General features: G+C 47.6%; 1 protein-coding gene across 3 annotated transcripts in view; it reads right to left on the bottom strand.

Annotated features, from left to right (window-relative positions):
• The window catches only part of NOS1 (nitric oxide synthase 1), a 231,872-nt gene extending 216,890 nt beyond the window's left edge, over window positions 1-14,982 (bottom strand). For 2 of the 3 annotated variants that reach the window (XM_064379759.1, XM_064379761.1), the window contains exon 1: window positions 14,898-14,982. The gene's annotated coding sequence lies outside the window, so the exon portion shown is untranslated. Of the gene's footprint in view, window positions 1-12,678; window positions 12,765-14,897 lie in introns of those variants that run through there. The other variant, XM_064379760.1, reaches the window with a different exon arrangement.
• Window positions 14,983-25,063: the final 10,081 nt, after the last annotated feature.

Genomic DNA, 25,063 nt, shown 5'->3' with positions numbered 1-25,063 from the left:
ATGTAGCATTTGCTTTCATTATGAATACAGACCAATAGCCACAGTAGTATTATCTACCTGTGACTTTATCAACAAAAGAAATTGTAAATATTTTCATATCACCTTACAGTTGTTCCAAATATCTTGAAATGTTTATGCTCATTACTACTTCAAAATTATAGAATCTGTTAGGCTCACAGCTAGCTCATTTGTTAATGTGTTAATAAAGAAACACACATGTTGGCTGGGCGCAGTGGCTGACACCTGTAATCCAAACACTTTGGGAGGCCGAGGCGGGTAGATCATCTGAGGTCAGGAGTTCGAGAGCAGCCTGGTCAACATGGCGAAACCCAACGTCTACTAAAAACACAAAAATTAGCCAAGTGTGGTGGTGGGCGCCTGTAGTCCCAGCTACTTGGGAGGCTGAGGCAGGAGAATCGCTTGAACCCAGGAGGTGGAGGCTGCAGTGAGCTGAGGTCGCACCACTGCACTCCAGCCTGGGTAACAGAGTGAGACTTTGTTTCAAGAAAAAAAAAAAGAAAAAGAAACACACATGTTACCATATTACATTGGTTTCTTTAAAATAAATACTTGGTAACTATATTTCAGTATAATTATTTCCTTCGCAATCCTACATGTTATGTTTTATGCATTTAAAAACATTATTTGTTTTCAAAATAGCGAAGACATGGAATCAACATAGATGCCCAGCAGTAGACTGGATAAAGAAAATGTGGTTTGGGCCAGGAGCAGTGGCTCATGCCTGTAACCCAGCACTTTGGGAAGCCAAGGCAGGAGGATCGCTTGAACTCATTTCAAGACCAGACTGGGCAACATGGTGAAACTCCATCTCTACAAAAATTAGCTGGGCATGGTGGCTCAAGGACCTGTGATCCCAGCTACTCAGGAGACTGAGGCAGGAGGATTGCTTGAGTCCAGGAGGCAGAGGTTGCAGTGAGCTGAGATTGCCACACTGTACTCCAACCTGGGCAACAGAGTGAAACCCTATCTCGAAAAAAAAAAGAAAAAAGAAAAGGAAAGAAAAAATGTGGTACATAGACACCATGGAATACTACACAGGCATAAAAAAGAATGAAATCACCTCCTTTGCAGGAACATGGGTGCAGCTGGAGGCCATTAACTAAATACCACATGCTCTCACTTGTAAGTGGGTGCTAAATATTGAGTACACATGGGCACAAAGAGGGGAACAATAGACACCAAGCCTTACTTGAGGGTGAAGCGTGGGAGGAGGGCGAGGTTCAAAAAAAATCTACCTGTCCAGTACTTATGCTCACTACTTGGGTGACAAAATCATGTGTACACCAAACCCCAGTGACATATGATTTACCTATGTAACAAACTTGCACACGTACCCCCGAACCTAAAAAAGAAGTTGGAAGAGAAAATGAAATAAATAAAAATATTATTCTGAAAAAGAGTCTATAGGCTTCACCAGACTACCAAGGAGTCTATGGCATAAAACAGATTGAGAACCTGCGTTAGAGAAAGAAGAGCTGTGACGTTAAGGCACTGGACAAAGTCTTCATAGGCAGAGAAGCAGGATTCACATGTTGAGGGAAGCCAGGACCCAGAATGATGGAGGGATAGAGAAAGCTGATGAAGGAATGACGATGATGGTAACACATCATCACTGATGGTATGAATGAGGTTGATGGTAACAGTAACACAGCAGTTATTATTTACTGAGTGATCACAAAGTTTCAGACACTGACTAAGCCCCCTGAAAACTATCACATTCCCTTTTGACAATAACCATAGAAAGGTGTGAATGCTATTTCTCTTTTACAGCCTAGGAAACACAGTCCCAGATATGTCCAGTGTCTACTCCCAGGTCTCCTAGCTAGCAAGTCATACAGCAAGAATTCAGATCATGGGCTGCCTGATTCCTCAGCGTGTGCCCTTACTCACTTGTCCATTCTGCCAAGTGCAGGAAAGGTCTTATTCTCATTTAACCAGTGAAAGAACCAAGGCTCAGACCAAGTAAAGGGAAGCAAGCCCAGGATCTCAGTATGCTTAGGGAAACCAGCTGAGGTTTCTCCCTTGCTTAGCTGCTACTGATTTCCTTCCTCATCTCTGAAGTCACCCCCAGGACCTGGGAAGCTCAAGGAACTTGGTGTCAGTTCTCTGGGCAACACCATCAAAACTCAAATACTGCCTAGTCTAGTCTTTCTTTAATACAATACATGGCTCACATTTTTCCTTCCATTTTTTTTTGAGACGGGTTCTCACTGTCACCCAGGCTAGAGTGCAGTGGCGTGATCATGGCTCACTGCAACCTTGACCTCCTGGGGCCCAAGCAATCCTCCCACCTTAGCCTCCTGAATAGTTGGGAGTGCTGGTGCATGCCACCACACCTGGCTAATTTTCCTAAATTTTGTTTTTTTGTAAAGACAGGGTTTCACCATGTTGCCCAGCCTGGTCTCAAACTCCTGGATTCAAGTGATCCTCCTGCCTCGGCCTCCCAAAGTCCTGGGATTACAGGCATAAGCCACCACACCTGGCCCTTCCTTCCCATTTTAGCCATTGAAGCCCTCCTGGTATCAAGCCTAAATACCATCATAACCTCTTAATTCAGCTCCCCAATTCTAGCCCATGTTCCCCATGAATGCGAGATGTGTCTGAACATGGGGTCCCCTGGGGGTCCACAATACACTATGATCATGCTGTAATTGCTTTCAGTTGTAGGATATTACCAACATCCTTTCCTGAATTAACCGATCACTATCTTATCATCATACATTGCCACATGATTCTGGTGTCTCTTCTGCATTTGTGTTTACAATGACAACTGTGCTGAGCTGTCGTCTCACTTTAATTACTGCACAATGACAAGAAAATGCCACAGACATGATACAGAAATGATCCTCTTCATGCCTGGTGAAGGCTCAAGGATGGAATGCCGTGCTGTATGATCAGGAGTTTCACAGAAGTCTGAGAAGGGGAAGGTGGAAAATCAGGTCCTCCCAGAGGCAGGGGAAAATCAAAAGAACCCTCTGGGATAAATACATTTTTAAAATGAGACGTGCTGATGGAGCTCTTGAAAAAAGAACCGTCTGGGCAGTGTGTCCAACACTCACATTGCGAGTGGCAGTTTTGTCTCAGCAAAACATCACTGTGCCCACCGCAGACATGTTTTGAATTTGAACTTTATTGGTTTTGTAATTGTGATCATATTTAATTTGCAGATTTGTTTTGGTCTTATAGCAGTAGATGAGATAAAAGTGAAGAACTTGTATCTGCTTTTATGCCAGCATACATTTAAAAAATATAATAGAAATATTTTATGGCAACATTGGTAAAGGTGAGGTGTCTGTGAGAATAGTTATCCTTTAAAAGCACCCCATGTCAGCTGGGCATGGTGATGTGTGCCTGTAGTCCCAACTACTTGGGAGGCTGAGGTGTTAGGATGGCTTGAGGCCAGGAGATTGAGGTTGCAGTGAGCTGTGATCATGCCACTGCACTCTAGCCTGGGTGACCAAGCAAAACCCTGTCTCAATTAAAAAACAAACAAAACAAAACAAAACAAAACAAAAAATGGCCAGAGGCCATATGGTAGCTCATACCTATAATCCCAGCCCTTTGGGAAGCTGAGGCAGGTAGATTGTTTGAGCCCAGTAGTTTAGGACCAGCCTGGGCAACATGGGGAATCTCTGTCTGTAAAAAAAATTTAAAAATTTGCCAGGTGTGGTGGAGCATGCCTATAGTCTCAGCTACTAGGGAGGCTGAGGTGGGAGGATCACCTGTGCCCAGGGAGGCTGAGGCTGCAGTGAGCCATGATCATGCCACTGCACTCCAGCCTGGGTGACAGAGCAAGACCCTGTCTCAAAAAAAATTTATAAAATTTAAAGACATTTTAAAAAGCATCCCATGTTTGAAAGATGCTGACCCACCTGCCACTTTGCAGATTACATTCACTGCTCAAATTCTTGCCCATTTGCAGTTAATGCTTCATGTGCTTCACCTGGCCCCTGTATTCTGGCAGGTTGCAGGACAGTGAGTAGATACAACATCCTTTGAGTCGTCTGTGCAGTACTTTCACCACAGGTAAGGATAGGGTGTGCTGAGTACTCAAACTAGCACCTACAACCTTGATCGGTGCCTGCTAAATGATAGCCATTATTAATATGAGCGTGGTTCCCTCTTCAAGAGACTGTGGAAAGAGATGCCACATCTGCTGGCATAAAACCCTCTCTCCTGATGTTCCTGTCTCCGCATCTTACATCGTGATCATGAGAATAGAAGAAAAATTAAGGTAAATGTGTTATCCAAAGTAGAGAAGTGCCTGGGATTTTTGGGAGGCTTCATCATGTTGCAAGAAAGAACATTCTGGATTAGGGAATACAGAGACTTAAGGGTAGGGCCTAGCTCTGTGTGTCCTTGGACAAGCCACCTAGCCTCTCTGAGCCTCTAGCTCTGATATGTTGAATAGAATAAAGGATCATTCTAGCCCTGCTCACTTCATGGAGCAGGCTGCAGGATCAATGAGGTCAGGGATATGGAAGGTGGAAGTGACAGTGACCTGAGGGGCTGTCATTATTATTGCTAGAGTGACAGTGATGAGGCAGAACTGGAGAGATGCTCAGAGAGCTGGCAAAGGAGGGAAAGACAGAGAGAGAAAAGAGTGACTCTATTGCCTTCCCTGTCTGTTCTTTCTTCAGAGCTAACTCAGACACACACAGTTCCTACACATTTTCCTCCCAGCCTCTGCTCTCAACTGGGTTCAGCTCATACAGACTCCCTGAGGCTGCCTTGGTGGCAGCTGAGGTCCCAGCAGAGATGCTGGAATGGTCGTCTTGCAGCCCCACAGGAAAAAGAGGGAGGACACGGGTGAGGGGCATGGCTGCTCAGAGTGAAGGCTGCCCATGGCTGGGTTGTACTCAGCTCAGACCATACTGGGCTCGCTGAGGGCCTGCAGCTCAGCATTGACCCTTGGTTCATCCCAGAGACATGTGCCCCAGGGGGGCCCTTCTCTGCTACATATCTTACTCCCTCTATGGAGGAGGAGATGGAATGAGATGCTCTTTTAAAAGGCACTCAGAATGTGAGAAACTTGGTGGGAGTGGGTGGTGAATATCTAATCCATTTCTGCAGTCTCAGAGCCCAGTAAGGCAGGATGAGAGTAAATGTTCAATGCATGTTGGGTGAAATAAATGAGTAGATGGATAGGTGGACAGATGGATGGACAGAACAATGGATGGATGGATACATGAATGGGTGATGGATAAATGCACGAGAGGGTGGGAAGACGGATTAAGGATGGAGCGAAGGAAAGCTTTAATACAGCAGGCTTGAGACAACTCTCCTGAGAACGCTCCTTGCAAGGCTGACTCTTGGCTCACAACCGGGAAGTCAGATTTTGGGAGGGTTTCCAAAGTTCCTAGAATTGATAAGAGTAGCTCACTGTGGTTTAAATTAATCATCCATTTTTCTACTGGGAGTCTGGAGTTTGGGTACATTTTAGGTAGAGTATGCCTACATGGCCCGCCCCCATAAAAACCCTTAGGCGCAGAATCTGTAATGAGCTTCCCTGGCAGAAAACATTTCACACGTGTTGTCACAGCTTCTGTCTTCAGGAATTAAGTGTGTTCAGTGTGACTCCACTTGGAGAGGATTCTTGGAAGCTGGCTCTTGGATTCTCTGGACTTTACCCCATGCATCTTTTCCCTTTGCAGATTTTGCTTTGTATCTTGCACTGGAATAAATTCATGAGTATAGCTGTATGCTGAGTCCTGAGTCCTCTTAGAGAATCATCAAGCTTGGGAGTGCTCTTGGGGACCCCAATCACAGACAGATGAATGGATAGACAGATAAACTAATAAATGGATAAATTAATGGTGAATGGATGAGTGATGACTGATAAACTATTGCAAGTGGATGGATGAGTAGATGAACAGGTGGGTGGATAGACAGATGAATGACTAGGTAGGTGGATGACAGACAAATGACTAATAGGATAGGTAGATACATGGATAGATGGATGGATGGCATGCATGGAAGATTAGCCAGATGGATGGATAGATGAATGTATGTATGGATAGATGGTTGGCATGCAAGCATGGATGGATGGATGGATGCATGGATGAATGCATGGATGCATAGATGGATAGATAGATGGATACATGGGTGGATAGATGGTTGGATGGCTGGATGGGTGGATGGATGGATGCATGGGTGGATAGATGATTGGATGGCTGGATGTATAGATGGATGCATGCATGGATGGATGGTTGGCATGTATCTATGGGTAGATGGATGGATGCATGGATGGATGCATAGATGGATGGACAGATGCATAGATGGATGGATGGTTTCATGCATAAATGGATGGATGGATGCATGAGTAGGTGAACGGTTGGCATGTGTGCAAGAATGGATGCATGTGTGGATGCATGGGTGGTTGATGATGTGTGTATGTGTGTGTGTGTGTGTGTGTGTGTGTGTGTGTGTGTGAAGGGTTAGAAGGAGTGACCTAAATCTTTCAGATGCTCTAAAGGCCACAGATTTTAATGGCCACTAGAGTTCCTCAAAGGCTCAAGTCTATCCATACCTAACTTCTTCGTCAGGAATGAGTCAGCGCCCGGGGGATTTTTGCTTGGTGGGATCAGAATTTAATATAGTCACCACTTATATACTCATATGGGCACCTGGAGGACTAGGTATATGTATAATAGTGCCCGTGATGAATAGGAAAGTTGGTTTGGGGCATGAGCTCAGAATACAGGAGCAAAGTGGGTAGAAGAATACATCTGGTTTCCCAAATCTGTGGCTTTTACTGGCCAACAGCACTACCAGCTTCCTGAAGATTCAATTTGTTTTCTCTGGTTTGGGGTTTGATTCTATGAAAATATTTGGTCTTTATTTAAGATCTTTTGTTTTTCCTTGCAAGTATTCAATGGCTCTTTATGATTCATTGTTCTGGAGGAGTCATGGTGGGCACTGTGAACCCATTTTTTTCCTGTTTGTTTTTTAATGATGAACTTTACTTTGATTTAAACCTTCTTGTAAGAATTTTCCTCTGAATTGAAAAGTGATTCTTTAAAATGCTTTTGGCAGAGGGAGGCAAGGGATGTGTTAAAGTTACAGTCTCATTTATTCCTAATGAAGTGCAAGGGAAGTGGAACCCAGGGGAGGTACAGGATAAAAAAAGAATACTGGAAAGTAATAGACGCAAAGGAGGAAAGAAAGAACACGATGACTGTTAGTGGGCTTTGAATAGGTATCTTGTTTTGTACATAAGCACTCAAGTTAGAAGAAATATAGTAACGAACAGTCAAAGCTGTTATCTGGCCAAAGACCAATTCTCTGTGACTCAGACACTGACACCATCTCCTTCTGAGCTCATGGGCCTCAGTTTCTACATCTGTCAATGGGATAGAGCCATCTTCATAGGGCTGCTGAGGGTCTCAGGAAATAATGAATGGGAAAATGCAGCTGTAATAATGAATGGGAAAATGTGTGCTACATGTGGGGTGGGTGGGTGGCGTGGGTGGGGTGAAGAAGGTGCGGTGAGCTCCTGGACTCTCCTAGCTCTAAGAATCCATAAGCGGTGAAAATACATAGATGTGTATCACACTCACAGATTTACACTCTCTCACATACAGTCACATAAGCACACACCTCTCACATGCATTCTCACACATCTCACACTGCCATACCCTCTCACATGCATGTAGACTCATTATACACACCCTTCCACACCCATAGACACACCATAAAATACACACACCCTAACACAGACACCAACTTCTCACACAAACATCTTCACACATGCTCCATACACATACACCCTCACATGCACACTTTCACACATACCCTAAATACATCTTTGCATGCACACAACCCTCACACACACCCCCCTCATACATACTCCCTAAACATACACCCTCTCACATGCACACTCTCAACATAGCTTCTCACACACCCTTAAACACATCTTTGCATACACAGCCCTCACACACACCTCACACACTACACACACATCCTCATATGTACACACTCAACATAGCCTCTCACACACACCCTTAAACACATTGTTGCATGCACATGCCTCACACAGGCACACCTGTACACACACACACACACACACACAACCTCACACACATTCCCCAGCAATCCTTCGCGTGCACACAAACTCTCATACACAGACGTCCCACACACCCTCCCATGTGTTCGCTCTCACACATACCCTCACACATATGCAATCTGTCACACACACACCTCTCACACATATGCACACACACTCACACTCCTGACATCCACACATTCATCCCCCACAGAGCCTCACACACATCGTGTCCTTCAAATTAGACAGCCACTTTGAGGGGTTCAGCATCCCTGCTTTCCCAGCCAAGCTGTGGTGGAGAACAGAGTGTATGCTCACTCTGCTACCAGGTCTCTGCCCCACGGATGCCCAGAAACTGCTCCTTCTGGGCTGCCAATAACCACACAGAGCCAAATTTCAATGGACACCTACATGCTCTCATTCTCCTGACCCCTGGGTGATGTCTCTCTTTCTTCCCTGTCTTTGGTATCCCCCAATCATGAACTTTGAGATCCCCAAGCAAAGGGGCCCTGTCTGTCTTATTCACATGTGCATCCTCAGAGCCCAACGATCAAGAACTATTTGCTGAATGAGATGGAATGAGGGCGTGAGGCATGGAGAAGGAGGTGGTCTACTTAGGCCAGGGCTCAGGGCTCTGGGCGTGAGGTGCAGGGAGAGGATGTGGGGGTGCCCTGCTCAGTCAATTACAAGGCTTCCCTCCCTCCCCAGCTCTCGGCTCAGCCCTGGGCCCCTCCTAAGCCAGGTCCTCCTCCCCACATACATCCCATCCTTTCCTCCTCCCAAATGACCCCAAGTTCTGGTAATATTCGGGACCTTCCTCCAGCAGCCATTTCTGACTCACCTCTCAGGGCCTCCCAGGTCCCTCTGGAGTCTGGTGGGAAGGGACCTAGCTTCGTTGGGAACCCAGCCTCAATACCCCCACACCAACACCACCATCTTCATCGCCCCCATAATTACTACGTGCAGGAACTGGGCTATGCAAGTTACACACAAGTCCTCGCAACCATCTGGAAGGAAGGCCCTGGTGGCTGACACATCCTAGACTTAGGGAAACAGAGCCTCTAAGAGCAAAGTCACTGGCTCAGGGTCAACAACGGGCAAGTGGTAGTGCTGGGATTTGAACTCAGGGCCCAAGCTCTTCCTGGCCAAGTTTTCTCAATTTCCCACACTGGGTCTAGCACCCCCTTCTGGGCTTCCCCATCCAAGCAATGCACCTTCCTTGCTGTCCTCATCTGTCCCCTCACCTGTCTCCCCCACTGAAGGAACTACTCAGGGGCAGTGGAGCAGACGATCATGCTGTCTTTGCCAGGCGAGGGCAATGACCCAGCTGGGAATTGCCTTAGGTAGGGAAGCTGGCTTGCTGGGAGATGACGACGCCCCCCCATCCACACCTCCCCAACTGGGAACAGCCTAAGTCAGTGACTGATTGACACAGACATGCAAAAAACCAGCCCCCCTTTTTTTTTCTATGCCTACCACTTCATCAGGAGATCCTAGACCAGTGCCTGGCACATAGCAGGAGCATAGCGAATGTTTGTTGAATGAATAAATAAATGTCTCATCTTCCCCTAACTTAGACATCTGTGTTTCTCAATTCATACCCAGATCTTCTCTAAACCTTCAAGGCCATTCTCTCCTTACCTGCCAGTTATCCTCACCTGCCATCTTCACCCCGGCTGGCCTTGACTCCATAGCAAAATGCTTTGTCAGCTGCCCGTACACCTCAGGAATTCAGCCACATACAGGGGGTGAGAGGGAGCCTGAGCTGAGGGAGTTGGTGAGACCCCCATCATAGCTCAACCTGCAATACTCTGCTTTGATCAATTTCCACAAGATTTTGTTTAGATGAAAGCGCTCTGCGCCTGCAAAGACTGAGAAGCCCTTCGGTGTGTTGTGCTTTCCTTCTGCCTCACCCACTCCCTTGATGGGGAACACACCCTCCCTCACACTGCCTCATCCAAATTTTGTAGAAAATTGCTTCTGTCCCATCTAGACTGGAACTCCTCAAGGAGGGCCGTGGCCTAGAGGTTGAAAGTGTGCGCTTTGGAGTCACAAAGACCTTGGGCAAGTTATTCCGCCCCTCCTAGCCTCAGTTTCTGTAGCTGTAAAATGGGAAAATAATAGAACTAGTATCTGAGCACTGGTCAAGAGTTCAATAAGATTAATCATCTCAGGCCAGTGCAGTGGCTCACAGATGTAATCCCCGCACTTTGGGAGGGCAAGGCAGGACAATCACTTGCGCCTAGGAGTTAGAGACCAGCCTGGGCAACACGGCGAAACCCCATCTCTACAAAAAATACAAAAATTAGCTGGGCATGGTGCCATGCACCTGTAATCCCAGCTACTCGGGAGGCTGAGGTGGGAGGATCACTTGAGGCTGGCATGTTGAGGCTACAGTGAGCCGTGATTGCATCACTGCACTCCAGTCTGGCAACAGCGCTAAGAACCTGTCTCAAAACAACAACAAAACAAGAAAAAAACACAAAACAAAAATGATGAATCATCTCACATGCTAAACACAGCACCTGGCTCATGGCATAATAAATGGTACCTTCTAGTATTTGTTAAATTACCCAAGCAAGTGCCTTGGGCATGCCTAGTAATTAATTATCAAAATTATCATACTTTCCTTTGGCAAAGGAAGTTAAGCCATGGGCGTATGAAGCTCATTTTGCTCTGGTGTGGTTATCTCCCGAGGCCTAAGAGGGTATCTGATAGTCATAATCCCTGGCCTCTTGTAAAAGCCACTAATTCTGGGTGGACATTGGAGACATTCTACATGGTATTGCTAAGTGGGACCTCATCCTTTGCTACAAAAAAAGTCCCACATCCTGCTGTTTCTTAGGTATCTAGATTTCCACTAGATCCAGGCATAGTGTGCAAAGACAGCTGAGAAAATTGGAAGAGGTCATGGTTTCCATATCCCAGATCTGTCAGAGCTAATATAGGGCTCACTCATAGTGGATCTTCAATAAATGCCGTGGAGTGAAGGAAGGAATATAGGAATAAATGGATCTGAGATCTACCATGTAATTTCAGCATCTAGCATTAGATGTTTCTTGATAAACATTTTTGGAATGAATGAATGCATTCTAGGTTTGCTATCAGATCCTCACCATTGGGCCTAGGCCCTAGCACAGAGGCCTCCGATGAATATTCATAGCAGAAACGAACTAGATCCAATATTTCCCAGAAAACACCTGAGCTTCAGTTCAGTTGCCCCCATCCCTTTCCTCTTGTCTTATACTCAACAGTCCTCGGGTCCGGCCACCAGCCTGGCTTGGCCTTAGCCAGCTGGGAAAGGAATCTGGGAGACAAAGCAAGTGAAGCTCCCCAAGATGCACAATTGGAGAGTGTCTAGCCGGCTCTCCAGGAAGCTCTCGGGTGCTGCTGCTCTAGAGAAACGCTCACGCCCTAGATAGACTGAACTGGAAGGAGCCATCTGCAGTGATTTTGTGACACTGTCATGGAGCCCTCCTCTGCATGGCTTTGGCATCAAATGCAACCACACACCACACACACACACACACACACACACACACACACACACACAGAGCAGCCACTATGCCCTGCTGGACAGAATGGGCTACAGGGACATGCATGGGTAAACACACCCCAGACAGCACGTGCATGTGGACGACGTACACTCAGCTATGTCCCATCTCCCCAGACCAGGCCCTGCCATCCTGTCTCAAACACACTTTGCCTCCACCCCAAGCAGGCCGTGGCCACAGACCACCGGGTGGTACCACCAAGCAATAACACTATCTGTCACCACGGGGGACCCTCTCATGGATAACGGAACCTCTCCCAGCCGGGAGCTGAGGCTCAGCATTTACAGCAAGTGCAGGCTCAAGGACGAGTTATGTGTCCCCTCACTTCCTGGAGGCACCAGCGAGTTTTCCCTCTCTGTCCCTCCCGCCCACATCTGTCCCATGGGCAGGCAGCCACCTCCTCCTCTGTCCCTGCTGGGATCGACTCCCCACTGGGAGCCAGGAGATGGCTCAGTGTGCAGGGTGGCCTGGTGTGCAGGCTGGACTGGTGTCCCTAAAAGCATCTGTGGATTGTGGCCAGGGCCCTCCTTGGCCCTCAGCAGTGCCCCAGGACATGTGGCACTCTGAAGAGCATGGCCTCCCCCTGAGCCTTCAGTACAGCAGCTTCTCCACGCCTGCTTCCCACAGGGGTCTCATGCCAGCCGAGCAATGGTACCACCCACAGCATGAACTCTGGGGCTGGCAGGTTGGAGGGACCAGGCCTTAGAGTCCCAGACAGGCCAGCAGGGAGAACTGGCTCTGTTGGGGGTGGTGAGGGCAGAGTCGAAACCCGAAAGCTTCATCTGTGCTGACTGCTCCCTCATTCACCCATCAGGTCTCCTGACATTGTCTGCGGGTGCCCCAGCGGCTGTATGACCTGAGGGGAAGGACACGGGGCTGGCCTGTGGTCCCCTTGGGTACCCTTCATGTAACGCTGAGGTGGCAGGGGTCAGGGATGCTGCGAGGCCCTGAAACGCTGCAGGAAAATGAGCCCCACAGTGAGCCCCCACCCCACGACGCCCAGCCCGGGCACACCAGGTCCTCCTGCCTGGGGAGCTGAGCCCCCGCCTGGGTACTCACCAGCTCCGGCAAGGCCTCACCCTGGCATAGTGGTGGTCGCCCCCTCTCAGACAGTGCTCCCCATCTGGAGAGGCCAGCGGCACTAATCAGCCGCCTGGAGTGGTGCAGGCCGAGCGCGACTGGGGTTTAATTGACACCAGGTGGCCCCTCCCCAGGGGCAGGCTGGGAGGCGGCTCTGCCGGGTTGGGAGGCCAAGCCTTGGGCAGGGGGGTTGCACCCAGACCAGGCCAGTTCAGGCCTCCCCGGGAGAGACGAGGGCAGTCAGGCAGTCGCCGGCCACCCCTCCCTTCCTCTCCTGCCGGCTGCCTCCATGGCACGGCCCTGGCTTCCCCAGGCTCTGACCTTTCTTACATTTAGAGGTGGCAGCGGCAGTGGTAGCGTCTGCCCAGGAGGAAGGTGGCTCAGGTTTCCCCCCAGCTGGCTGGGGGCAGCCAGGAGTGAGAGTGCTGGGTCTGCAGGGACCAGGCTGTGCCTGCCGGATCCTGAGTGAGGCCACCCACGGTGGTCACAAAGGATCCCGTGAACTATCTTTTACTGGACACTTACTATGTGCCAGGTTGGGCATGGTGCCCACACTATCCCCTCTTAAATCTCATGTGCCCCCCAAAAGGTAGGTATTTATTAACCCACTTTGCAAGAAGAAGAAACAGAGACACAGAGAAGCTAAGCTTCTTCCCCAGGGTCACACAGCAGAAGAGCCAGAATGCACATCCAGCTCTATCCGACATGGAGTCAGGGATTCTCATCACCACCTGCAAAGTAGATAGTATCATCCCCAGTTTTGAGATGAGGAAATTGAGGCTCAGAGAGGGGAAGCCAGTTCTCAAAGTCACACAGCAAAGTATGGAACGTGGATTTGCCACTAGGTGGGTTGGGCCAGGTTGCCAGGGAAAATAAAGCCCACTGCTGAAATACAAACCTTCTTCCCTGACCCACATGTGTTCCTGCTTATATTAGGGCTCCAGGTTTGAGCCACAGTTTGGGGTTTAGGAGAAAGAGCACTGGACATAGAGTCAGAAGACCTGTGCCCAACTTGCTGTGTGACCTTGAGCAAGTTACTCCACCTCTCTGGGCTTTGCTGTGGCTGCTATGAACCCCAAATGGGACACCACATGGAAAAAGCTTTGTGACTTGGGTTCACAGGGCAGGATGAGGAAGTACCGAAGTAGTCCCACTCTGCCCTGGGATCCCTTCCCAAAGGCCCCCAACTCTGTTCTTTCTCTTTACTGCTGGAGAGTGGGACCCAGCAGCAAGGAGCTCACAGCTTCCACAAGCGCACAGGGTTCAGATTCTGGCTCCAATCTGAGTCTCACAAAGTGCATGACCTTCAGAAACCATTTCACTCTCTAGTCTCAATCTCTCCTTTCTAAAAACATGCTCCCAGGTGCTTCCACCCTGCCTGGGCTGCGTGAAAATAAATGAGATGATACTCAGCACCTGCCTCTTAATTCAACAACACTTATCAAGCACCTACTAGACATGGGTCACTGTGCTGGGGATATAATTTTTACAGGAACAATATTCTTGTAAAAACAAAGCCAGTTGGCCAGGTGCAGTGGCTCACACCTGTAATCCCAGCACTTTAGGGGTCAAGGCAGGCAGATCACCTGAGGTCAGGGGTTTGAGACCAGCCTGGCCAACATGGTGAAACCCCATTTCTACTAAAAATACAAAAAAATTAGCTGGGTGCAGTGGCGGATGCCTGTAATCCCAGCTACTTGGGAGGCTGAGATAGGAGAATCACTTGAACCCCAGAGGTGGAGGTTGCTGTGAGCCGAGAACATGCCATTGCACTCCAGCCTGGGCGACAAGAGTGAAACTCCATCTCAAAAAATGAAACAAAAAACAAAGTCGGTCATTCGTGCCTCTGTGGTGGAGACAGACAAATGTAAAAATCCCACAAAAATAAATACGTAATTCCTTGTGTTATGTGCTCGACAAACAGAAGTAGCTATTATTGTTGTTGTTTATGCATTTATTCCACAGAAGAACTCACTGAGCACCTACTATGTACCAGGTCCTGTTCTAGTCATTGGGGATATAGCAGTGACCAAAACAGACAAAGCTGTCCGCTGTAAGAATTAACCATGATAATAAATAGCAATAATTAACCATGACAACATACAGCAATGATAATTATTATATTACTATTCTTAGGCAAAACAGGTTACCCCCAACACAGTGGATGCCCTGGTTTTCTCACTGGTAGAATTACATACCCGTCTGCTGCCATCTGGCCTTCTGGGAGCTCCAAGCTGGAGCATGGGATTCCAGAATGTTCTTAGGTCTGATCCTCAGTGAAGCTCATGGGCTCTTTTTGGTCTGTCTTGTGGGCACTCTGGCAGGCGGCTCATCCCCGTGGCATAGACCCAGACCCCACGTGGGTTGGGAGAAGCTGAGCCTGTGACTCAGCCAGCCTGGCTTGTCAAGCAGAGATGAGAAGGGAGCAGGCAGCTGGTTGGGCTGTTAGCCATGGGGGCCTCCCGAGCTAGGCATGGGGCAGGTGCCTGGGCACAGAGTGAGGCTTTGGGATGACAAGGGCTCTAAGCTCAGGTGACTGCACCCTGGCCCTGGTGGCTGTGGGTGTCTCTGGTAAAGATAATTTTTTTTTTTTTTTTTGAGACGGAATCTCACTCTGTCACCCAGGCTGGAGTGCAGTGGTGTGATCTCAGCTCACTGCAACCTCTGCCTCCTGGTTCAAGCAATTCTCTCACCTCAGCCTCCTGAGTAGCTGGGACTGCAGGCACGTGCCACCATGCCTGGCTAATTTTTTGTATTTTTAGTAGAGACGAGGTTTTGCCATTTTGGCCAGGCTGGTCTCAAACTCCTGACCTCAGGGGATCCACCTGCCTCAGCTTCCTAAAGTGCTTGGAATACAGGTGTGAGCCACCACACCTGACCAAGAATATTCTTATAAGAATCGCAGAGTATGCTGCCTTGTGAGGGAATGAGCTCCCCATCAATCAAAGAACTCCAGCAGGAAGCTATAGAGGAGACTCCAGAATTGCCCGTTCATTTGTCAGATTTACCCATAAGACTGAGCTCTACCTTTAGGTCTTGTTTACACCATCATACCTCCAGTGTGTGGCACAGAGCACATCACATAGTAGTCGGCAAATATTTCTTATATTCATGTGTGTACAGATCAGAATGTTCTTTCTGACTGTGACCACATGAGACTTTGACAACAAGTGGCCCTGCCATTTTATTCATTTGTCTCTTCATTCAACAAAAATATCCTGAGCGCCTACTATGCACCAGACGCTCTTTTAGGCACTGGAGATATAGCAGTGATCAAGACTGACAAAACTTTCTGCCTTTGTGAAGTCTACCATCTCATGATTGGACTTTCATTTTTATTTTTTAGAGGCGGGGTATTAGTCTGTTCTCACACTGCTAACGAAGACATACCCAAGACTGGGTAATTTATGAAGGAAAGAGGTTTAATGGACTCACAGTTCCACGTGGCTGGGGAGGCCTCACACTCATGGCGGAGGGCAAAGGAGGAGCAAAGTCACGTCTGACATGGCGGCAGGCAAGAGAGAGCGTGTGCAGGGGAACTCCCCTTTATAAAACCATCAGATCTCATGAGATTTATTCACTATCATGAGAACAGCATGGGAAAGACCCACCCCTGTGATTCAGTTACCTCCCATCGGGTTCCTCCCACAGCATATGGGAGTTATGGGAGCTAAAATTCAAGATGAGATTTGGGTGGGGACGCAGCCAAACCATATCAGACGGTCTTGCTCTGTCTCCTATAGGCTGGAGTGCAGTAGTGTGGTCATGGCTCACTGCAGCCTCTAACTCCTGAGCTCAGGCAATCCTCCCACCTCAGCCTCCTGAGTAGCTGGGACTACAGGCATATGCCACCATGCCTGGCTAATTTTTTCATCTTTTTTCAGAGATGGGGTCCCATTCACGATTGGACTTTATGCTAGGTCATTTCCACAGGTGTTAATCATGTTAATCACAATGCTAGCCATTGCCTTAGGTTTCTGAACTTTGGCCCTATTAACATTTGGCGGATAACTCTTTGTGGTGAGGGCTGTCCTGTGCATTGTAGGATTTTAGCAGCATCCCTGGCCTCTACCCACTAGATGCCAGTAACAACCTCCTTTCCACCTCCCTCCTCATCCCAAAATGTCTTTAGACACTACCAGAGACACTGAAGGAGTGATAACATTGTCCCTGGTTGAAAATCATAGTCCTCTGTTAAGCACCAACTATGGGACAGGTACTTTACATTCATCAATTTGCTTAATCTCTACAATAACTCCAGGAGGCAGGGATAATTGCTATCTCTATTTTACAGAGGGGGAAACAGAAAAGACCAGTCACTTGCTTATGGCTCCCAATCTGTGCACCTAGCCCTCTGATGCACAGCTTCCAGCACCTGCTGTGCAGAAGGCAGAGGGTGAACAGCCTGAGCCCATGCACAGCTGCAAAGACCAAGCCTAGAGCAGTGTGTCTCTCACCTGGACTCTTGTAGACTTCTCTTCTGGTTCCACTCTGTGGCCTCTTGCAGAGCACAGGGATTGGGACCTTCAGAGAAGCCGCAACCACTAGAAATGTACTGCAAGTTGCAGATATAATTGTAAGTTTTCTAGCAGCTGCATTCAAAAGGTAAAAAGAAGCAGGGAACATTAATTATAGTAATTAATACACTTTAACCCAGTATCGTGGAGAACGATCATGTCAGCATGTAATTAATTAAAAAATTATTAGTGAGATAGCTGAGTCTTTTTGGCACCTCATTGAAATCTGGTGTGTGTTTTGCACTTGCAACATGATTCAGACCAGACATATCTCAAGGGTTCAGTAACCACATGTGGTCAGAGGCTCCCGTTTGGTGAATGCAGATCTGGAGAGTTTTGTTGTCCGAGGGAATGAAGAGAGGAGGGAAGATGTTCTCAGCAAAGTGGGCAACGTGTCCCTGAGCCCACAGATCCTGAGGGCTGTCACACTCTACTATTGTTTTCTGTGACCTGTCTCTCTCTGATGCTCGGCTGGGCTCCTCTGTGTTTATCTGTCTTTCTGTCCCTGGAACTGAACTCTATGGTGGGCCTTTGTAGAAGAGGCAGTTTGGAATCAGAGTGGCTGGAATCAGAGGCCAGGGCGCCATCCTGGCTTTGTCATACAGGTGCCGGAGCCAGAGCCTCAGTTTCTTCACCTGTGAATTGGGGATGAATTGCTATTCCCTAGAACTTTCTGCCGTAATGGGCACATGGACACCAGGGTGGTAGCCACTAGCCACACATGGTGATTGAGCACTTGCAATATGGCTGGTGTGACAGAGGAACTGATTTTCAAATTTTATTCAATTTTAATTAATTTAGGTGGAAGCAGCTGCCTGTGGTTCATGGCTGTTGTGCTGGACAGCACAGCTTCAGAGAGTTATTGGAGGATTAAGTATAAAGCCCCTGGCACAGAGAAAGCGGTCAGCACCTGCTGCCTTATCCCCTTGGTGGGTGGGTCCTCAGTGATGGTTTGTAGAGGTCCCCTTGAGGGTTCAGCTGACTGCTGATGGGGACTGGGAGGAAATCGCCCAAGGCTGGGGACACCATCTGAGGAGATTAGAGGAAACGGCCTCTCACATAGTCCTGGGAAGAGTGCCTGTTGCTACGAGCCAGACTGAAAAGCCTCATCATTTACAGAGCACTGGGCAGATTCTTCAGAAGGGTCTTGCTTGAGGAGTGGGGAATAGTTAGCCCTAAACGAAATGCAGCTCTGAGTCTGCCTAACACATCTTAAAAGCAATGATTTAGGAGTCTGGTGTTCAGCTCTGAGTTCAAATCTCAGCTCTGCCCGCTGTATTACCTGCTGGGTGACTTAGAGCAAGTCGTTTCTCTCTAAGCCTCAGTTACTTCACCTCTCAAATGGGCATGCATAACAACAGTGCTTACCTCATGGGGCCTTGGAGAGGACTCAGTGACCCCTTGGCAGTGTTCAATAAATGGTAGCAATTATTGCCATTTGATTGCAATGGAATGCAATGGAATTTATGTTTAAAAAGTGCTTGGTGGCCGGGCTTGAGGCTCACGCCTGTAATCCCAACACTGTCAGAAGCCAAGTTGGGTAGATCGCTTGATATCAGTAGCTCAAGACCAGCCTGGCCAATATGGTGAAATCCCGTCTCTACTAAAAATACAAAAATTAGCTGGGTGTGGTGGCACGTGCTTGTAATCCCAGCTACTCAGGAAACTGAAGCAGGAGAATCGCTTGAACCCAGGATGTGGAGGTTGGAGTAAGCGGAGATCACGCCACTGCATTCCAGCCTGGGCGACAGAGTGAGACTGTCTCAAAAAATTAAAATTTAAAAAATAAAATAAAATAAAAGCACTTGGTTCATAGTGGGTATTCATAAATGTTAGTTCCCTTTTTCACGCTGTTATTTTAGGAGGAAAGGATTTAGGGTGCTCTCTAGCTGTCATTCTAGTGATTCCCCACCCCATCGGCCCTCATTAGCCTCATCTGTAAAACGGGAATAGCAGTACCTAGGTGGGCACCATGTATATGAAGGGTTCAGCCCCAGTGCCTTCTGCATAGTCAGTGCTCAATATGTGTTGGTGATTATTAACCTCCTCTGACACAGGGAGATGGACACGACGACCCGAGATGCCTTGACACAGAGGCGAGTCCAACACAATAGGAGGTGATGGAAAAACACAGTCTGGTATTTGGAGCTGACACCTCCTAGTCCCCTTGTTTATTCTGCATTCCCTCCACAAATTGTAGACTGGATTTTTTTTGCCCGCTCATCCCCTTGCTGGCATGGATAATAAAATCTGGCTCTCTTATCACATCTTACTTTTATTATTATGGCTTCTTTCTCTCCCTCCCTCCCTCCCTCCCTCCCTCCCTCCCTCCCTTCATTCCTCCTTCCCTCGCTCCCTCCCTCCCTCCCCTCCCCTCCCCTCCCCTCCTTCTTTTTCTTTGGATATGGGTTCTCACTATGTTGATCGTGCTGGTCTTGAACCCTGGCCTCAAGCAATCCTCCCAACTTGGCCTTTCAAAATGCTGGGATTATAGGCGTGAACCACCGCACCTGGCCATGGCTTCTTTCTACAAGCAACCAGTGACTGGACCCTTTTGCTAGTTATGTCCAGAGTCCTGGAGGGCAGGTGAGAAGGGCGTGCTGTCCTGGGCAACCACTGAGGGTCCATGGCCTTGCAAAACTGGTTTTGTTACTTCTCTCAGTCTAAACTCTTAGGATGGGCTCAAATCAAGGCAGAACTTGTCTTGATGAGTTTAAGTAAGGAGTGAGTTTGTGAATATCTGAATGGTGGGTACCAGAGGTCTCCCACTGCCAAGGATGAGTTGAAGGTGGCAGAGTTGGGTAGTGCAGTTTGGGAAATGCTGAGTCTCTTTCCTGTGGGACTTTTAAGAGATTTGAATATGCTAAGAGACAGTGCAATCCAGGCACACATAATCTGCTAATTTTGCCAAACCTGTTTAAATGTGGGATTTTATTTCTCAAGGAATACTTGCTAATGCCTGAGAGACGTGGCTTTTAAAAAAACACAGGTATAGGGTGGGAATCCTAATCCTAGTCCTGAGAGCTGGGTAATTGTAAGGGGAAGATAATGATAGACCAGAGAATTGTTATAAAAATAACGACTCCAGCCTGGGCAACATGGCAAAATCCCATCTCTATAAAAAATACAAAATTAACCAGGCATAGTGGTGTGTGCCCGTAGTCCTAGCTACTTGGGAAGCTGAGGAACCAGGATTGCTTGAGCCCAGGAGGTAGAGGCTGCAGTGAGCCCCTACACTTCAGCCTGGGTGACAAAGTGAGACCCTGCCTCAAAAACAAAACAAAACAAACAAACAAACCTCAAGGGCAGGGGGACATTTGAAATACGAATGTGCTGGTCAAATTTACTGGGATGGTGGAGGGAGCTAAAATCCGAACTCTCAGAAAAGCCTGCTCTTACAGATGTGCTGGGCTGGGAAAGTTCATTCCAGCAAAAGCCTCGAATTTGGAAACTCAATCTTTGATGGGAAGATAAAAAAGAAAGGGAAGGATGGATAGAACGAGGTAGGGCACAGAGAGGGGATAGGATGGAGGGATGTCTCTCACTCTGAAATAGCATTGACCTTTCCCTGGGTGACCCAGCATAAAATTGCTAACAGTAGTGGTCTCTGAAGGTTCACTGAAAAATCACTGACATGAGGCAGATTAATAAGAAAATATTCATACACTTTTTTTTTGTGACAAAGTTTCACTCTTGTCCCCCAGGCTGGAGTGCAATGGCTCGATCTCAGCTCACTGCAACCTCCACTTCCTGGGTTCAAGCGATTCTCCTGGCTTAGCTTCTTAAGTAGCTGGGATTATAGGTGCCTGCTACCACACCCAGTTATTATTATTATTATTATTTTTTGAGATGGAGTCTCGCTCTTTGGCCCAGGCTGGAGTGCAGTGGCTCAATCTTGGCTCACTGCAACCTCTGCCTCCTGGGTCCCAGTTCAAGCAATTCTCCTGCCTCAGCCTCCCAAGTAGCTGGGATTACAGGCATGAGCCACCATGCCCAGCTAATTTTTGCATTTTTTAGTAGAGACAGGGTTTCACCATGTTGGCCAGTCTGGTATTGAATTCCTGACCTCGTGATCTGCCTGCCTAGGTCTCCCAAAGTGCTGGGATTACAGGTGTGAGCCACCGAGCCCAGCCTAATTTTTGTACTTTCAGTAGAGATGGGGTTTCGCCACATTGGGAAGGCTGGTCTCGAACCCCTGAGCTCAGGTGATCCACCTGCCTTGGCCTCCCAAAGTGCTGGGCATGAGCCACCTCTCCTGGGCTCATACATTTATTAGTGTACATACACAGACGCCATCAGACCGAATCTCCCAGGGAGGTGCAAAAGCTTATATCCAGTCTTGAGGTTACAGAAAGCATGGGGCTTGGATCCCTAAAACAGGTATGAGAGGAGGGGAGAAGAGGAATTCTGTTGAGGGGATTACTAGGAGAAAGAACAAATCTGAAATGGAGATTAATCTGTAAGTTTTTTTCCTTGAAATGTAAATGCTCCTTGGAGACATTTTTATATAAGGGTTTGATCAGGTGTGGTTACATACTTGTTTTTACAAAGAGGAGAACAAAAAGCAAGGGTTCTCTTTGGTGGGTCTGAATCTTAGGCAGATAAAGGAATTTCAACATTTATGGGAGAAACGGTGTGGGTGGTGGGGAGATAAGAGAGATCTTGAGGTCTTGGAGGGGTTAAGCAACCTGCCCAAGGTCTAAAATTTCTCACCTTTTGTTTTGTTTTGTTTTAGAGACCGAGTCTCGCTCTGTTGCCCAGGCTGCAGTGCAGTGGTGTGATCTGAACTCACTGCAACCTCCGCCTCCCGCATTCTAGCAATTCTCCTGCCTCAGCCTCCCGAATAGCTGTGACTACAGGTGCACGCTGCCACGCCAGGCTAATTTTTTGTATTTTAGTAGAGATGAGGTTCCACTGTTGCCCGGGCTGGTCTCAAACTTCTGAGCTCAGGCAATCCACCCGCCTCAGCCTCCCAAAGTGCTAGGATTACAGGTGTGAGCCACCATGCCCGGCCACCAGTACTTTTTTAAAAACCATGTTTCTCAGGCATTATTAGCAAGGATTCCTTGAAAAATAAAATCCCACATTTAACCAGGTTTGGTAAAATCTGCAGATTAAGTAAGCCTGCATTGCACCATCTTTTAGGGCTTTAGATAGCAGGGAAGTCTAATTACTTCTAATTTCCCCAGATAAGGAGTTTTGCTTCTGGACGGCTGGTTTGATAGTCAACAGGTGGTCTTTGCTCCCTTCCAAATGCCTCAGATAAGGAGTTTTTGTCTCTGGGGCCTGTTTGGTGGTCACCAGGTGATTTTGCTCTCCTCAGAGACATCGTGGTCAGCTAGTTTAGTAGGAAAGCAAAAGAGGAACCCTCACATTTGGAAAAACTGGCTTCCCAAACCCAGTCCAATGTCCAGTTAGTGAACAACAGATCTAGGAGTCAGCTGCAAGTCCGGCTGATGGAAGTCCTTGCTTTTCTCTCCATACTGCTTCCTTGTGCAACCCTCTTTAAGTTTCTCTCTCTCTCTTTTTTTTTTTTTTGAGATGGTGTTTCACTCTGCTGCCCAGGCTAAAGTGCAGTAGTGTGATCTCAGCCCACTGCAGCCTCTACCTCTTGGGTTCAAGTGATTCTCCAGCCTCAGCCTCCCAAGTAGCTGGGACTATAGGTGCCTGCCACCATGCCTGGGTAACTTTTTGTATTTTAAATAGAGACTGGGTTTCACCATATTGACCAGGCTGGTCTCGAACTCCTGACCTCAGGTGATCCACCACCCACCCTTGGCCTCCCGAAGGGGTGGGATTACAGGCATGAGCCACTGCACCCGCTCCTCCCACCCTCCATCTTTTTTTTTTTTTTTTGAGACAGAGTCTTGCTCTGTTGCCCAAGGTGGAGTGCAATGGCGTGATCTCGGCTCATTGCAAGCTCCGCCTCCCGAGTTCAAGGGATTCTCCTACCTCAGCTTCCCAAGTAGCTGGGATTACAGTCACCTACCACCACACCTGGCTAAGTTTTGTATTTTTAGTGGAGACTGGGTTTCACCATGCTGGTCAGGCTTGTCTCAAACTCCTGACCTCAAGTGATGTGCCCACCTTGGTTTCTCGAAGTGCTGGGATTACAGGCATGACTCACTGTGCCTGGCACACTTTAAGTTTCTATGGTTTCTTAATATTGCATCAATCTTGACATTAGTCCCCTAAGGTCATGTAATATTCCCATCTGATGAAGTTGAAAAAACTGGGCCACAAGTAGGTGCAAAAACTTTTCTTGGGGCAGGCACAGTGGCTCAAGCCTGTAATCCAGCACTTTGGGAGGCTGAGGCATGTGGATTGATTGAGCTCAGGAGTTTCAGACCAACCTGGGCCACATAACAAGATCTCGTGTCTAGAAACTTTTCTAATAAAACTGGGATTTAAGGACAACTTTAATGAAATTGACTCTGAAATTGATTTATACTTGAAAATCAAACCTCAGTCACATTTTTTCTGCTGGGATCTTTCTAATTTACTCAGAGGGTCATTGTCTTCATCTTCTTGGCTCTGGATGTTTTGTGATGTTCCTTTGTGACAAAAAAAGACATTAAGGCCTGACCTCAATAATGGTCTGTCATCAGCAGAGATCAGGGCTATAGAGACCTGGTGGTTCAGGTTTGTTTGGTTTGCAAATGACAAAAGCAATTCTGAGCTTTGGGGGAAAAGAAGCCAAAAGAAAGAGGCAGGCAGGAAAGGAGCAAATTTATTAGAATAATGAGCAGCTAAAAAAATCTAGGAAATCTGAGGAATATTTACGTTTTGGGAGATGTGAAAATTCTTGGGAAATGACTCTGCCCTGGGAATGTCATCAGCAGAAATGTCTGGAGCCTCAGCCTCCTGAGTACCTGGGATTACAGGCACTCACCACCATGGCTGGTTAATTTTTGTATTTTTAGTAGACAGGGTTTTACCATGTTGGTCAGGCTGGTCTCAAACTCCTGAACTTGTGATCTGCCCGTTTTGGCCTCCCAAAGTGCTAGGATTACAGGCTTAAGCCACCACGCCTGGCCTATGTCTGGATCTTCTTTGAGTCACAAAACTTAGCTCCTGAGGGAATCCTATCCTTCCCTGCAAGTCCCAGTTCAGAATTCTAAATTCCCGGGAGAGAAAATCTGACTGGTTCTGCTGCCTGCCTCAGGTATCTACCTCTAAACTAGTCAGCTGTGGTGAGCAGCAAGTCATGCAGTTTCAGAGTAGAAAGGGCTGCCAGGATACACCTGCGTGGAGGAGACTGCCAGGCAGGATGTCAGGGCCCTAGCAACGGGAAATGGTCAACTCATGGGCTAGTAAAAAGAATTTACCAACAATCGTATAGGTTTGAAAAAGGAAAGTTTTTTAGAAAGGAAGAACGCTGCAGAGGATGCAGTGGGGCATCTCAGTGAGAGAGGACTGAGCGTGCTGTGGTAGATTTTTCTCTAGGAGCATTTGTGGACCTTAAGGCAGGAGCTTAAGGGTAATTTAGACATCAGCCACGCAGGTCTTGATGAATGATTACATTTGTAGACTTTCTGGTGCCTTAAAGTATAGCAATTCTAGTTACTTATAAAATATTTTTGGGGAAAAGAAATCTGGAACCAGATGCCCGCTTTAGATAATAAAGACGTCTAGTTGCCTTTTTTTTTTTTGAGACGGAGTCTTGGTTGCTCAGGCTGGAGTGCAGTGGTGGGGTGGACTACAGTGGTGTGATCTAGGCTCACTGCAACCTCAATCTCCCAGGTTCAAGTGATTCTCCTGTTTCAGGCTCCTGATTAGCTGGGATTACAGGTGCACACCACTATGCCCAGCTAATGTTTGTATTTTTGGTAGAGAAAGGGGTTTCA

Source organism: Aotus nancymaae, unplaced genomic scaffold (genome assembly GCF_030222135.1).
Source record: "Aotus nancymaae isolate 86718 unplaced genomic scaffold, 86718_ANA_hifiasm-v0.15.2.pri h1tg000021l, whole genome shotgun sequence".
Lineage (NCBI taxonomy): Eukaryota > Metazoa > Chordata > Mammalia > Primates > Aotidae > Aotus > Aotus nancymaae.
The sequence above is the reverse complement of the archived record's forward strand: the minus strand, read 5'-3'. Positions and strand labels throughout refer to the sequence as shown.